The 17,500-nt window shown below is 34.4% G+C and overlaps 1 protein-coding gene and 1 long non-coding RNA gene across 7 annotated transcripts in view; one reads left to right on the top strand and one right to left on the bottom strand.

Annotated features, from left to right (window-relative positions):
* LOC136830191 (uncharacterized) overlaps positions 1-4,325 on the top strand; it is a 174,500-nt gene extending 170,175 nt beyond the window's left edge. The window contains exons 5-6 of the long non-coding RNA XR_010850593.1: positions 2,333-2,438; positions 3,254-4,325. This is a non-coding gene — a long non-coding RNA (uncharacterized lncRNA). The remainder of the gene's footprint in view (positions 1-2,332; positions 2,439-3,253) is intronic.
* pros (prospero) overlaps positions 1-17,500 on the bottom strand; it is a 1,677,936-nt gene that overhangs the window by 1,550,047 nt on the left and 110,389 nt on the right. The window lies entirely within an intron of this gene.

Raw genomic sequence — 17,500 nt, 5'->3', positions numbered from 1 at the left:
TGAAATTCCAAAGAAATATATAATTCTCCTGAAAATTACGTAAACTGGAAGGCCGCCAGAAAGCACCTGCGCCCTGGGATACAAAAGAATTACCCATCCTTTCTCCACAAGATCCTCCAATTATATCCAAATCTAATGAACTCAAAAATCTCAAAAGAAAACTACTGCCATTTTCTGAAAAAAAAAGTCAATGAAATTTTCGCCCAGTCGATCCTCCAGCTATATAAACTGTCAATGAAGGCTGGGAGGGACGAGACTGGAAAAAGTGCATGTATACCAGTTCCTGGAAAGCCCGAGAAATAGCTGCAAACGACGACCTATACTCCCCAGAATGCAGATAAAGACCGCGCAGCGACAAACACCCTCTTGGGAGGAGAGGAATTTGCACCAGGGAATCGGGTACAAGCTTGAAACCAGAATAAGACTCGTCTTTGAACGCTCGGGGGAAATCGTGTATAAGGCGAGGACGGAGAGATAAATACACTGGACACTTTGTTTACAATAAAAAAAAAATATGTCAGTAGGAAGATGTGACCTTTATCATGATCGAACACTAATTTGAGTCCAGTGTAAAATATACACAAAAATTTCAGTAGGAAAATCTGACTTTAATCATGATCGAACAATAATTTCAGTCCAGTGTAAAATATATATAAAAAAAATTCAATAGGAAGATATGACCTTTATCATGATCAAACACTAATTTCAGTGCAGTGTAAACTATAAAAAAAAATCAGTAGGAAAATCTGACTTTAATCATGATTGAACATTAATTTCAGACCAACGTGAAATATACAAAAAGAAAAAATCTGTAGGAAAATCTGACATTCATGATCGAACATTCATTTTAGTCCAGTGTAAAATATACCAAAAAAATCAGTAAGAAATTATGACCTTAATCATGATCGAACACTACTTTCAGTTCAGTGTAAAATATATAAAAAAAAAAAACTCAGTAAGAAAATATGACCTTAATCATGATCGAGCACTAATTTCAGTCCAGTGTAATATATATATATATATATATATATATATATATATATATATATATATATATATATATATATATATATATATATATATATATATATATGTATATATATAAAATTCAGTATGAAAATCTGACCTTAATCATGATCGAACATTGATTTCAGTCCATGTAAAATATACAAAAAAAAAAAAAAATCCAGTAAGAAAATATGCCCTTGATCATGATCGAGTATAATTTCAGTCCAATGTAAAATGTAAAAAAAACAGTGGAAGTACAGCAGCAATTCTCAGATCATTTAAAATTAAGTTCTTTTTGGAATGATTTACCTATAAATTGGTGACAGATATATTTCAACAAATAACCTCCAGCATCAAGTAACTGACAGATAATTTGATCTGAAGAAAGAGATAAAAACATTAAACAGCAGTAAACCTGTGTATTCATATGGACAAGTACATACACTACGTAAAAAATAAAATGCTAGCAAGGGCTGGAAAAACAATAATTCATCGCTGAACTTTTCAATGCCTCCGGAATAGGCTTAGTAAAAAAAAAAAAGGCCACATTTTTTGGCAAATTTCCAACGCACCAAAATACGTGAAACGAAAGCCAGAAATTGAATGCCATGACCTCCGGCCTATGTGGCTTCCCAAGCATTGTTTTGCAATCAGAGATTAACAGAGGATTCAAAAGAAATGGATTTCTTTTCCTTTCAGCCACTAGATGTCACTGCTGATGTTCCGCGGCGTTTGTAATAACGCTAGTTCCTGCTTCTTTTTTTTTCTGACTCCAAGAGAGAGAGAGAGAGAGAGAGAGAGAGAGAGAGAGAGAGAGAGAGAGAGAGAGAGAGAGAGAGAGAGAGAGAGAGAGAGAGGGATTTCGAATTTAAGAATTCCCCACAAAAATTTTCTGTTTTTCTTTCGCCCGAAAAAGAAACATTTCGAATATAAGATTAAAAAAAAATTATTCAAATTTTACTTCTGTTTCGCCCACTAGATGTCAAAGAGGTTTCGTCAATTTATAAAAGGCACCAATTCGTTTGTATTTTATTCCAAATCAGACCAGAAATACTACGCTAAAATTTTCCAGTCTCCTCAGTTACTTAATGCTACTTAAAAAGAACAGGGATTCCTTTAAAATAAGCCCGAATTACGACATAAACTATAAAGAAGATTCAACAGAATAGTGTGTTCGTGTCTGAAAAAAGTGTGAATAAACAACAAACAAAATAAAATTAAATTAAATAAACATGTGAATAACAACAAGCATAAAATGAAATAAAAAAACACGCAAATGCCAATAGGTTCCATTTTATTTTAATAAAATTGTATTTTCCCCCAGACTGGCAGAGGAAGTACTTTAGTGTCTATTTAACGTCACCCAGCAAATGGAATTGTAGGACTACAGGTTTCTGTTCATCATGAACACACCCATCGACACTATTTAGGTATGTTCATAATTCATTGAGATACCACTTTCTGGTAACTCAAAAACCAGGTTAGGAAAAGCTGTTTATTTATCATGTGAATTGTTATTTATCAAGCATGTGCACTAATACTATCATTATTCATTCCCTGAATCTAACTTCTTAAAAAACCTATTTCTATGATGTCCGAAGTCAGTAAATCCATTGGCAACATTTTCAAAATTAATGTCTTTATTAGTCGCAGAGAGTAATTAATCCTTCTATCAATGAAAAATGTTTCATGTTTATTGATTTCATTCATTAAAATATCTTACTATATCTTTAACACCCTTCATCATCATCATCATCATAATGAAGATTATCAGAGTTTTTGTTTTGAGTTTGTTAATAAAATAAACTTATAACTGTCATTAGTCATCATATCTTTACTGTCGTTGTTAAACTCAGTTTGTTTTTAATAATAAGTTTGTTTTTGCTATCTTTGCAATCATTGCTATTTTTAGCTTTTTTTTAGTAATAAAAAGAAACATTTCATTACCATTAATAACCCCGTCCTATGGCTCTCCCTTTTCATAAACAAATACAACCCAACAACCTCAATTTACAACAAATTCGTGAAATTCTTTATTAATTTGTTTTAATCATGAAAAGAAAACATTTTATTACCAGTAGTAACCTCGTCCTATAACTCTCCCTTTTCACAAACAAATACGACCTAACAACCTCAAATTACAAAAGAAATTCCTGATATTCCAGAGAGAGAGCGAGAGAGAGAGAGAGAGAGAGAGAGAGCGAGGACGTCCGCAACGACTCACAATTCCTTGAACTTTTCGCAGGGAGGATTCACAACGACTGAGTCGAGCAGCTTTGAAGGGACAAAAGTCGCCCATCTCGACCAGAGGACGTTGCAAATGGCGTGATTTAGAAGACGGAATAAATTAGGAGGGATGAGGAAGAACAAAGACCCTGGAAAGCGGCTGATAGCCATTCATGAGGATTCCAGCCATAGGGAGGGGCTATGGAAAGCCAGCACCCACAACTGGAATGGGAAATGTGGAGAGGAGTCCACTGTGCACCCTCGGCTGGAATAGGGAGGGGATGGATGAAGTCCAAGTTACTATTCAGGACTGGAATAAGGATACATGAAGTCCAGCATGCACCACCACTTGAACACGGAGGGATAGATGAAGTCCAACCAGCATACATGGCTGGAATGTGTATAGGAAAAGTCCAGCCAATACCAACAGCTTCAACAGATAAAGTCCAACCAGGACTGAAATAATGATACATCAAGTCCATCAAACACCACCTACTTCAATATGAAAGGATGGGGGACTTCCAGACAGCACTAAAGGCTGGAATAATGATACAGACAAAGTCCAGCCAGTCCCCATAGTTTGACTAGGCAGGGACAGGCCAAGTCCAGCCACCAGCCATGCTTGGAATATGGCTACACGAAGTCCAACTAGCACCTATGGCTTGAGCATGAAAGGAAAAAATAAGTCCAGCCATGGAGGGATCTGAAAAGTCCAGCCAGCACCCACGAACGCAATAAGGCTAGTTAAAGTCCAGCCACAGCACCTATAGCTGGAACTGAGTTATGTGAAGTCCAGCCAGCATCCACAACTGGAACTGGGTTATGATAAGTCCAGTTAGCACCCACCACTGGAATTGAGTTATGAAAAGTCCAGCCAGCACCCACAACTTGAATTAGACTATGAAAAGTCCAGCCAGCACCCACAATTGGAATTAGGCTATGAAAAGTCCAGCCAGCACCCACAACTGGAATTAGGCTATGAAAAGTCCAGCAAGCATTCACGGTGCTTGATGTTAAGAAGTAAATGTTGATTTTCTTTGTCGAATGACAACCTAATTGTGATTAAAACTGAATGTTTGTGTTAAAAATAAATTGAGAATGGAAAACTCATAGGAAAAAGAATCAAATGATTTTGACCATAAAATATGTATTAATTTTATAAATCTGACATTTTAAAAAGAAGAATGGAATCTCGTGTTTTGATTTTCTTTTTTTGAGTCACAGGAAAAATAATCAACGATGATTTTCAGACCATAAAATATAGTATATAATTTTATATGATCTGACATTTGAAAAATAAAGTATAAAATAAGAAATTTTCAGTAACTAAAAAAACAGTTGATGCAAAATAACCTTTTTATAGCATCAGATAATCAACAAACTTTATTGCTAAATTCAAGAGATATCTAAAAGCGTCAAATTGAACTTAGTCTTAAAAATCCGAATCAAAAACCTCTTAACACTGAAAAGAAGAGGTACGTACACATTTCAAAAGACAAGAATCCCTGATGAACTTCGAGGTATGAAAGTTGAACGCGAAATCCGCACCTAAAATGACAAATTGAAACGGCTGCAGCCTTGAACAGAAACTTCTTGAGGAGAAGACCGCCGAGACATTCGGAATATTCAACGGAGGAAAGGAAATATAAATCTCTTTCATCAATTTCTTCTGGTTTCTTCAACTCTGGAGATACAAGAAACATGACAGAAGTTCGCTTCGCGTCAGTCCATGAAAAGACCTTCTGTATAAGACAAGAGCCGTGAAGTCTGGGATGAATACTGCAGTCATATCTATTCCGAAACGCTGTAAAAGAAAATAAAAATTCTCGCAGTGCATATTTATCAGCGTTCCCGGTCAAGGAGAGGAAGAAGACGATGAAGAAGAAGAATTTGAACAATTCTGGAGAGCTTCTTCGAAGGGAAAGACTATATAAAATTCCTTACATGGCATTAATTCTCGACGCTTTCTTGCTAGCATATTTATTTAAAATTGCACCTTCTCCTCAAAACGTACACACACAAACAAATATAGAGGAAAAGGTTAGGGAAAGATTAAATAACAAAAAGGTAAGATTAAATAATAATAATACACACACAAACATTTAGCTTTTACAGGAATAACAATATCAACAACGAAGATCCAATGGAGATTTTATATATATATATATATATATATATATATATATATATATATATATATATATATATATATATATATATATATATATATATATATATATATATATATATATATATATATATATATATATATATATTGAAATGACCTAATTTGTGTTGAATGACCTAATTTGTAAAACTTTGGGTCTATCTAAGACTTTGTTAATGCCTTGAAAGGAATGTTTTTTTTTTTTCCAATTCTAGCAATTAACTCAAAGAGACACAAGAAGTGATAATAAATCATATTGCAGAGATAGACGTCTGAAACTAAGAAAATGACAGCAGTTTTCACTACTGAAACAAGAATTCTTATTATTGTCAAGATAGTTTTTATTATTATTATTATTATTATTATTATTATTATTCAGAAGATGAGCCCTATCCATATGGAACAAGCCCACCACAGGGGCCACTGACTTGAAATTCAAGTTTCCAAAGAATATGGTGCCCATCAGAAAGAAGAGATCTCACTTATTAAAAAGAAAAAATAAATTAATAAATAGATAAATAGATAAAAATATATTACAATGCAAGGAGAATGGCATTGCATCTTCGTTTGAACATTTTTAGTTCCAATTCAAACAGGACAGCAATGACTACATGATGTTTATTGCAACATATACATCTGGCAGCAAAGTTCTAAACAATTCTTAACTTAAAATGTTTTTGAGTCAGAGCATTGGAATGTGCAACAAACTTATTAAATTTCAGTGCGAGAAAAATGTAATGCAACTGAAGATCCAAGCCTTATGAACTGTAGCTAAGGTCAAGCTAAATATATCAATAAGAAGTTACTTTCTAAAATATATATATATATCTTCAAGGGAATCCAGTGCTTTGCGAGCTGAGAATTCTACGAAACGTCCTGGAACATGGAATTCTGCAAAAGATGCCGCTGCCTACGAGTTTGCGGAATCACTGGGGATTTGTGAAAATAAGTGAAGTGCAAGATCCGTATTCTGCGAAATCTGTCACAGAGGCTTGCAATATTGTTAAGGGGTGTTGTAGGATAAACATACGCGTTACAAGGGTAAAAGGCCTCACTGAGCGGATGATACACAAGATTTCCATGATGTGTGCATTAGCAGGTGAGAATTTCTCTATGTATGTTTGCACCGAAGGATTTCGCGACACAAGAATGATAAGATTCTGAAAACACCGACTTCGGAGTTTGGGATCTTATGAAATTAGATGCTGACATGAAAACTACAAAAAAAAAAAGAATGCTGAGTAAGATACATTATTATTATTATTATTATTATTATTATTATTATTATTATTATTATTATTATTATTATTCAGAAGTTGAATCCAGTTCCATGTTGAATCCCACTCGTATGGAACAATCCCACAGGGGCCACTAACTTGAAATTCAGGCTTCAAAAGAATATGATATTCATTAGGAAGTAGAGAAGGTAAAGGGAAATACACAGAGAAGAGATCTCACTCCTTAAAAATAAAAAAAAACAATCAATAAATCAACAAATAGCTAAAAATGTATTAAAATGCAAGGAGAATAACGTTAGGGTAGTAACGCATTGCATCTTCCTTTGAACTTTTGAAATACAAATAAAGAAATCTAAGATTTTGTGTCACTGGTTTCATGCGAGAAATATCGATTAGTTTTGAACTTATCCCATTATAAATCTATTTGAGACTATATTTTAATGAATTCTGTTTTAGGAGACAAACTATGGCGACAAAATGTGGTTAATTCTTAATCTTAGGGGAATTCGATGATAAAGATTCCGCGAATATTTTAAAAATTATGAATCTAATAAAATCGTTCATATAAAACGTCAATGAGGCATTTGTTTATGGTTAAGAAATCCTCAAAACTAGCTTTGAAATTTGATAGAATATAAGTTGAATTGAATTGAATACAGAATTTAGACCAAAGGCCAAGCACTGGGACCTATGAGGTCATTCAGAGCTGAATTGGAAATTGACAGTAAAAGGTTTGAAAGGTGTAACAGGAGTGAAACCTCGCAGTCGCACTATGAATCAATTGTTTGGAGAGGCTGGAAAGTAAGATGGGAGAGAGAATATGAAAAGAGGTACAGTCAAAGGAACGAAAAGGGTTGCAGCTGGGGCCGAAGGCACGCTGCAAAGAACATAAAGTAATGCCTACAGTGCACCGCCCGAGGATAAACAGACGGTACTACCCGCCTATAGGGGATAGACTATAAATAAACCCCAATTCACTGGAAGGATGGACTTTTGTGAACATAACATACACCAAAATGAATAAGATATAACAGATTTTCTCAAACATCACAAGAGCTAAAATGGGGTTAGTGCCACCAGTGCACCTAATGCGGTGCACTGTAGGCATTACTTAATGTTCTTTGCAGCGCGCCTTCGGCCCCAGCTGCAACCACTTTCGTTCCTTTTACTGTACCTCTTTTCATATTCTCACTCCCATCTTACTTTCCACCCCCTCCTGACAACCGATTCACAGTGCAACTGCTCAAGGTTTTCATCCTGTTACACCTTTCAAACCTTTTACTGTCAAATTCGTTTCAGCGCCGAATGACCACATAGGTCCCGTTGCTTGGCCTTTGACCTAAATCCTACATTCAATTCAATTTAATTCAGCTACAACACTGTGCACTTTCCGTCACGTAATCAGGGCTGGAAAACCAACTTTACAAACTCCTACACAATTTAAGAATTTTACCCAGTCTACCCGGAAACTCATGAATTATAAAAAAAAAAAAAAAAAAAACACATAAATATCTAAATCTCAAAATTGTTATGTACCCCTTCCAAAACTAATGATTTTCCGTAACCTCGCAGGATTCCGGTTCTTAAAGAGATTTCCTCTTCCAGGAATTCCGTTTCGGTCTGGAATGTAAAATATTGTTGCTTAAGAAAGGAAAATGCCAGCGGAAGGTCATACGACCATTCACAGCGGCGCCTGGATAAGATGAGGCTCTTTAATATCTAACCAAAATAACAGTAAAATCAGCATCAAATGAAGAGATATTTATAAGATTTCTGTGACTAATAATAATAATGATAATAATAATAATAATAATAATAATAATAATAATAATTATATATAATAATAATAATAATAATAATGACTCGTTAATACCTTAAGCCTCGATAAATAAATTTCAACTTGTGAAAAGATATTTCACAATTAGTTATTGAAATTTATTGAAGTTTATTTATTGAGGCTTAAGATATTATTTTATTATTATTATTATTATTATTATTATTATTATTATTATTAGTGATACAAATCTTATAATCGCATGAATCGCTGAAGCGGTGAAAAAATCCACAACAATGGTATTAAGTGTAAATATATATTAAAAATACATACAAAAAATTTGTCTATATCTTCATAAGTATTTACACTTACACCACTGTTGTGGATTTCTTTATTATTATTATTATTATTATTATTAAGATGATGATAAAAATGATGATGATGATGATGATGATTAAGCTATCACAGGAGTTGTCTGAGGGATTTGTTTTCAAATTTGAGGCAAAAACTGGAGCAAAGGACAGTCAGAGAAGGTGGACAGCCAAGCGAAAAGCGATCAAAGGGTGGAGATGAAAAGTAAAAACCAGAAAGCCCTACAGCTGGGTAGCCTAAAGGACGCTGCAAAGAACCGCCTACAACGTAGCAAACAAGGCACACTGTAGATGATCACATCCTCCCCTATATGACAATAAGATGACAATAAAAAAATATATAAAAAGTAATTGCTTTCCAGTGACCACGGAGACACATAAGCAAGGAGAGAATACATGAATGTTAGGTGTTTAGGACCAAAGTCCAACCACTGCCGTCGTCGACACATCCATTCAGCCATCATAACGCAAGAAAGAAATTATTATCAATCATGTCAGCAAAAAGTTGAAAACAGCTGCAAAGGTCAAGGTCACTGCATGATGCCATATGTATGATGATATGGTGATTCTATGCCATGAATGACGGCACAGTAAAAAGATAGACAAATAAATAAATACATAAATAAATAAATCAGCTGCAATATATGAACACTGTCATTTCCTAAAGCGAAAGAGAAGACATAGGCGCAAAGTACAAGGTCAAAAGGTCAATATGTTTTTCAATGATTAGTGTCATTCCAGGATGATGATACCATTGAAAACTATAAGGGAAAATGGGCAAGTAAGTAACTTCCTAAAACGAAAAGAAACCAATGAAAACAAAGGTGGTGGTCACAAGGTCAAGGAGTTTTAGGAGTGGTTTGGTCAGTCACTCCAAGAGGTTAAATGGGAAAACAAGTAAAAAATGTGCCGAAGTTTCTTCAGCGCAATCGAGTTTTCTGTACAGCGTATAATGCTGTATGAAACTCTCAGCCACGGCACATGAAACTTTCACCCACGGCCCGTGGTGCTGCCTGAAACTTTCATTGTGCTGTTGGTACCTATAGTGGTGCCAGACGCACAATCATGGCTGACTTTAACCTTCAATAAAATAAAAACTACTGAGGCTAGAGGGCTGCAATTTGGTATGTTTGACGGTTGGAGGGTGGATGATCAACATACCAATTTGCAGCCCTCTAGCCTCAGTAGTTTTTAAGATTTGAAGGAGGACGGACAGACAAAAGCCATCTCAATAGTTTTCTTTTACAGAAAAAACTCAAAACCTAAGCAAGAGAAAATTCCCATGTCATTCCAGGTGGTTAATATCACTGGAAACCATATTAGAGACGCAATAAGTTAAGATTCCCTAAAATGCCTTTTCTCACGAAAGGCCTTCGTCTATAAAAATAGATCTCAAACGTGTAAACTTGGACGAACGGTGCTGTTTAATAGTTGAGACCACGAAAGGTCATATGAATTCACAATACTTAATTGTAAGGGAGTAAGAAAAATGGACTAAGTGATGTTAACTCAAGTGTCTGGTTTGAAAATGAAAGGCCAGTTCAGGTCGAATGAAATTACACTCTTCTATATCACTATCGGAATGCCTTACAAAGAGACTTTGAATGAAAATTATTTAGGAAAATTTAGCCGTAAGACCAAGCACTGGGGTACCATCAGCCATTCAGTGCTAAAGGCAAAAAAAAAAAAAAAAAATAAATAAATAAATAAATAAATAAATAAATAAATAAATAAATAAAAAAAAAGTTGGAGTGGTTGAACAGCAAGACGGAAGAAAGGAAGTGGGAGCAAAGGTTAAATAAAAAGGTTAAAAGTGGGTGCAGCTAGGCACCGAAGGGACGCCGCAAACATCCTTTAGTCGTGCCTGCAGTGCACCACATGAGGTGCACTGACGGCACTAACTCCCCTAAGGGGATATTTTTAAGATTTACGACAGCCGATGGACAGCCCAACTCTCTGACAAACAGACCAACACAAGAAGGCAGATCGAGTTTACCATTTATTTTCTAGACGTAAACAGACCCGTCGTCTTTAAGAGTTGACGGAGAACGCCGTCTCTGCATTCTATTTCGTCCCCAATGCAAAACAATGCAATCCCGGTTATAAACTTCTTTGACTGAATCGACACGAAAAAAAACGCAACGCCGTCGAAGCAGTCTGGATCCCACAGGAGCCAGAAAGACAATCGCTACCTCTGGACAAGCAGGGACCTTCCGTTACACAAAATAATTCAAATAAATCGCTGCTCTACCGTAATACTTCAGTGTTTGTTGAAGGTACAAGTAGAAGATATTCCACCAGGGGATTTTGTCACAGAAGAAACTCGCAACAGAAATGAAAATTGAATTATTGACGAAAAGCTGGAAAATAGAATGTCTTGGTGAGCCTTCGCTGACCACCACTGCTCTCTCTCGCTCTCTCTCCCTCTCTCTCCCTCTCTCTCTCTCTCTCTCTCTCCCTCTCGCGGGCGTCCCTGGAGACCTGTGTCGTACAAGATGCGAAACAAAGGATAAAGACAGGTATCCGAAGGACACACGGAGGCTGGGTCCAAAAGATTCTTGAACATCGCCACCTGGGACGTCGCGAACATTCTACATCCTCTCTCTCTCTCTAACACGTCTCCAAGGATTATCTCCCAGCGCGGGTCACTTCGTAAAGACGAGGGATGGAAGAAATCGAAGTTAGGGTGGAAAGGAATTTCCGAGAAAATAATGAAGGACAACCATTCACCTAAAACATTTTAAACACACACACACACACACACACACACACATATATATATATATATATATATATATATATATATATATATATATATATATATATATATATATATATATATATATATATATGTTTGTGTGTGTATCATATAGGCTCATATATATAATGTGTGTGTCTACATATAGGCTCATATATATAATGCATATATAAATATATATTTATGTATATATAATATACATATGAGCTTTTCAGTCGAGAAACATGCCAAGTGCCATTTTTTTTAAATATAATAAATTAAATAAAAAGTACTTTGACCCAGGATGGCGCTTGGCATGTTTCTCGACTGATAGCCTCATATATATAAAAATATATATATTCATACTTTTAATCTACAGGTCACTCTTCACCAGGCACGTACGTTACTATAATATCCACAATGCTAAATATATTAGACATAAGACACACAACTGATGTAAACACCTGTTGACGCAAGATGCATCGAAAAAGGCGAGTTGCATAAGACTAATTCCCACACAATCCATGGAGAGCAAAACTTGGAGCACAATGTAGAACAACAAGGAATTGTGTAAGATACACGAGAGAGAGAGAGAGAGAGAGAGAGAGAGAGAGAGAGAGAGAGAATGTTTATGTTCCTTGAGCTTCTAAGAAATCTACCAGATACGAACGGAGAATAAGAGAATGTAATCAATAATTGACGGCCATTTTAACAAGTAGACATCTATAATATATAAATATGAAAATTCATAGTGAAATTCCCAACTAATTTCACAGAAGAAATATGAATCGCATTGAATATTGAATTTAAGCCAAAGGTCAAGCACTGAGACCTATGAGGTCATTCAGTGCTGAAACGAAAATGGGCAGTAGAAGGTTTGAAAGGTTTAACGAGGAGGAAAGTTTTTAGTAGTTGCACTATGAACCAATTGTTATTAGAGGGTGGAGAGTAAGATGGAAGAAAGAGAATATGAAAGGAGGTACAGTAAAAGAAACGAAAGGGGATGCAGCTAGAGGCACTAGCCCCCTCCTACGGAGGAAAGAGCCGCCAACGCACCTCGTGCGGTGCACTGTAGAAATATGAAGAACCTTTCAACGCTGGCATCTGGGAAACCTTTATTACAGTAGAAGCAGCAGAGGTTTGCACTTAACTCATTCTACTTTGCATGTTTTTGTTATGGGTTTCCGAGGGGAGAAGGGGGTTAAACGAGCCTAAACAATTTAATGTTTTGCTACCTGTTTTCTAAAGGGGGCGACGGGCATAAGCATTTACTGTCTGAAAACAGGAGCGGGGGATGAGTCCCCTCAGCTGCTGACATTCACCATTTCGCGAAAATGAGACGGGATGAAATCACTCGAGGAAAAACAGGGATGACAAAAACAAACGCGAGAATAAAAACAGAAGATGGAAAAAGCCGAGATCAGAAAGAAGACTGAATGTAAAGGGAATAAACATGGGAGAAGATTGAAGACGAGAAAAATGGAACATGACTGAAAACGAGGAGAATGATGAAGGAGAACTAAAAACACGAATAAAAGCTATGAGTAAGAATAGAATAAAAGCAAAACTGAACCAAAGAATAATAAAAAAACAAACACAAGATTGCTGAGAAACTTTAAGAAATTTTCTTGATTCCGTAAATATTTACGGATAAAGTTAATTTTTTTTTAAATCAGAGGACAAATAAACAAAAGAATCCAAAAGGTTCTACATTCACTTCTCGCTGTATAAAAGGGAAATGATCGCTTCATACATCGAAAATTTTCTTTTCTTTGCCTTAAGATTACAAGACAAAAATCCTAAGCAAGAAAGTTAAATCAAAGACACGTGGAGAAAAATGATTATCTTAAAATATCTTGATTTCTTTTCTTTCTATCCTAGTGATTCGAGCAAAACGGTCAACTTTTAGTTGGAAGAATCACGAACACTGGATATAGCAATGATCATCTCAATACCTTAACATCTGCCATTTTATTCCTCGAGATTCTGAGCACAGAAACTCTTAATAAGAAAATGAAAGCCAATTAACTGGGAGGCCACAATTTGAAGAAGAGTTTAGGAAGCAACATTGTTCTTTCAAGATGTCAGTCCCACAGGAAAGAAATTAAAGAAATAACCTTAACATTCTTCGAATCATATCATAAACCTTAAAAAAAAAACACAGTCCAACCCTTTTGCTTACGACATTAGTAGAGAAAAAAAAAAATAATTAAAAGACAACGAACCTCAGCAACATTCGCAGAGGCCATTATCATGTTTAGAAAAATAAGCAAAAATCAGCAACTTTTGCAGTGGCCATAATCATTAGAAAAAAATACATATATGTGTATGTATATATATATATATATATATATATATATATATATATATATATATATATATATATATAGAGAGAGAGAGAGAGAGAGAGAGAGAGAGAGAGAGAGAGAGAGAGAGAGAGAGAGAGAGATTTTCAGCTCTTTTCCTAAGGATTCCGACAACCAAGAAATAAAAACTTTAAAAAAAAAAGAGAAAGAAAATGAAATTCACGACCCCAATAGAACTCGATCGTCTTCCCCTTTTTTGGCATTCAGCCAAAACGACTTTATATATTTTTTCCTTTTCTTTGCTCAAAAGTCATGAAGAATGAACGGCGATCCCCTTAAGTTTACCAGAAGCCCTGGGGTCGGGGGGGGGTTGGGGAGGAGGGGAAGGGGGCCGGTAATAGGGGACACCCCAGCGAGCTTGAAAAATTTCTTCGACTTTCTCCTAACATTTCGTGTCTCATTTGGGATTCTTTCGCTTGTCCAAACTTTGGAAACAAAACGCGTGACCGCCGTCTTATTATTTCAGGGATTGTCATGCTATTTGGCATCGTCAGGGCCGTCATCATCATCATCATCATCATTATGCCAGTATGTTCCAGATGCCGGGCCGTCAAATATTCAGCAGAATTCTCCAGTTACTTTCCTACTTTGGACCAACAGGAGGGTCTAAATGATTCTTTCTTCTTCTTCTTCTTCTTCTTCTTCTTCTTCTTCTTCTTCTTCTGAAGTTTAAATTGTTCTTTACGTTGTTCCTGTTACTTATTCATTTCAGCTTATGTGGAGGAATAAGTGTAGGGATTACTTATTTTAACTAAACAGGACAGAATACTGTACTAGTTATATCTTCGTGATCATTATTATTATTATTATTATTATTATTATTATTATTATTATTATTATTATTATTAGTAGTAGTAGTAGTAGTGGTAGTAGTAGTAGTAGTAGTAGTAGTAGTAGTAGTAGTAGTAGTACATCGTTATTCCTGAGAAAAACTGACGATTATCATTCCTAATTCCCAAGTCAATAACGTCAGTCCAATAAGAATGTGGGTTGAAAGAAACAAAAAATACTAAATTCATCCTCGGGCGTCTGACCCTTGTGTCAAGTTGATATTATTATTATTATTATTATTATTATTATTATTATTATTATTATTATTATTATTATTCAGAAGATGAAACCCATTCAAACGGAAAATGAAGAATAGTATCAGGGGAATAATGCACTGCACTTTCGCCTGAACTTCTGAAGTTCAAATTGCACATCCTCTGGAAGGCTGTTCCACAGTCCAATGGTGTGAGGAATAAAGGACCTCTGGATAGCTATAAAACTTTTAGGACTTTTGTGAGATTGCAATTATGTAAACAGAACTGGTTTGAAAACATCTTTTCATTTCAAGCAGATAATTTAGATACATGGAAATAACGCATGAAGTAAATCAGTTCGTTACAATTTCGGCTAAAAAATTACACAACTTTGATTGGATTGCTTGTGATTTCCACTTTATAAGCAGATGTGTATGTACTGTATATACATCTCTACCCACCCATATATTGCAAAACAATATATATCATATATATATATATATATATATATATATATATATATATATATATATATATATATATATATATATATATATATATATATATATATATATATATATTTATATATATATATATATATATATATATATATATATATATATATATATATATATATATATATATATATATATATATATATATATATACGTGTGAGTACACTATACAAACATTTGTTTGTGCAAGCACACACGTACATAAACACACCACCAAACTACAATTCAACACAAACAAACAAACAAACAAAAAAACACGAACGATCTTAAAAGCAACTCCGTATACCATAAAAAAGTCCGGAGCGTCGCCGCCAAAGTTACCACATAACCCCATCAACAGTTAGCATCTTGAACCAAAAGTAAAGGTCAGCCTTTGAAAAATAGAGGGATCTTCCCCTCCCCCTCCTACGAAGTCATTCTCTATTTACCTAGAGACTTCATCAAAAGATAGAGAGAGAGAGAGAGAGAGAGAGAGAGAGAGAGAGAGAGAGAGAGAGAGAGAGAGAGAGAGACTTCGCTAGATGCTCTAGGGAAGTTCAAGTGTTTGCTACCAGTGAAAGACACGCTTTGCATTTGGAATGGGTTGGCGAAAGGAGATAGGATTCTTTTTCTGGGTTATTCGGGTGTCACGTAATTTTTATGTGTGGATGTATGTACATACACACATACACACGATATATATATATACAGTATATATATATATATATTTATATATATATATATATATATATATATATATATATATATATATATATATAAATATATATATATTTATATGTACATATAATGTATTATATAATAAATGTTCATATAATATAATATATATATATATATATATATATATATATATATATATATATATATATATAATTATATATATATATATATATATATATATATATATATATATATATATACAGTATATATGAGTATATGATATATAAATTTTTATATATACAAATAAATTTATTATATATATATAGTATACCTTATTTTAACCAGACCACTCAGCTGATTAACAGCTCTCCTAGGGCTGGCCCGAAGGATTAGACTTATTTCACGTGGCTAAGAACCAGTTGGCTACCTAGCAACGGGACCTACAGCTTATTGTGGAATCCGAACCACATTATAGCGAGAAATGAATTTCTATCACCAGAAATAAATTCCTCTAATTCTTCATTAGCCGGTCGGAGACTCGAGCTCGGGCCTAGCAAAGTGCTAGCCGAGAACTCTACCGACTTGTCCAACGAGGAACTGTATTTTATATATATATATATATATATATATATATATATATATATATATATATATATATATATATATATATATATATATATATATATATATATATATATAGATAGATAGATAGATAGATAGATAATAGATAGAGAGATATGCACATATTTAGATATATAAAGGCAACGGTATCCATACATTAAATTTCTGTGTGTCTACGAGTGGTGGCCTTCATGTTAACTATCACAAAAATTCACACAAGTAAATGTAGAGTAACAAACTGTAAATTGCGAAAGTACCATAAAATTACCCAAGAAGCTTGAATACTACACTACTGCTAACTTTTTAAACTAACAGATGCATATGTAACTGATTAACCAAAATGCCCTCTTTAACTTCTCGAATTCTTATACGTTTTGGATACGCTTGTCACTGCAAAGCCTGAGATGTGATTTAGATCTCAGGGTCTGTAGTGATGAATGCACCCAAAAGTAGAAGATTTCGAGGAGTTAAGAGGGCATTCTGGCTATTACAATAAAATAAAGAGTGTAAACAATTCGAGAAGTTAAGAGGTCATTATGGTTATTGAAATTATTTTACAGTGTATATGTATATATATATATATATATATATATATATATATATATATATATATATATATATATATATATATATGTATGTATGTATGTATGTATGTATGTATGTATGTATGTATGTATGTATGTATGTATGTATGTATGTATGTATGTATGTATATGTATATATATGTATAAGTATATATATACTGTATGTATACATATATGCGCACATTTGCATGAGCGCACGTGTAACGACCAT

Source organism: Macrobrachium rosenbergii, chromosome 46, assembly GCF_040412425.1.
Source record: "Macrobrachium rosenbergii isolate ZJJX-2024 chromosome 46, ASM4041242v1, whole genome shotgun sequence".
NCBI lineage: Eukaryota > Metazoa > Arthropoda > Malacostraca > Decapoda > Palaemonidae > Macrobrachium > Macrobrachium rosenbergii.
This window is presented reverse-complemented; position numbering and strand designations above follow the sequence as displayed.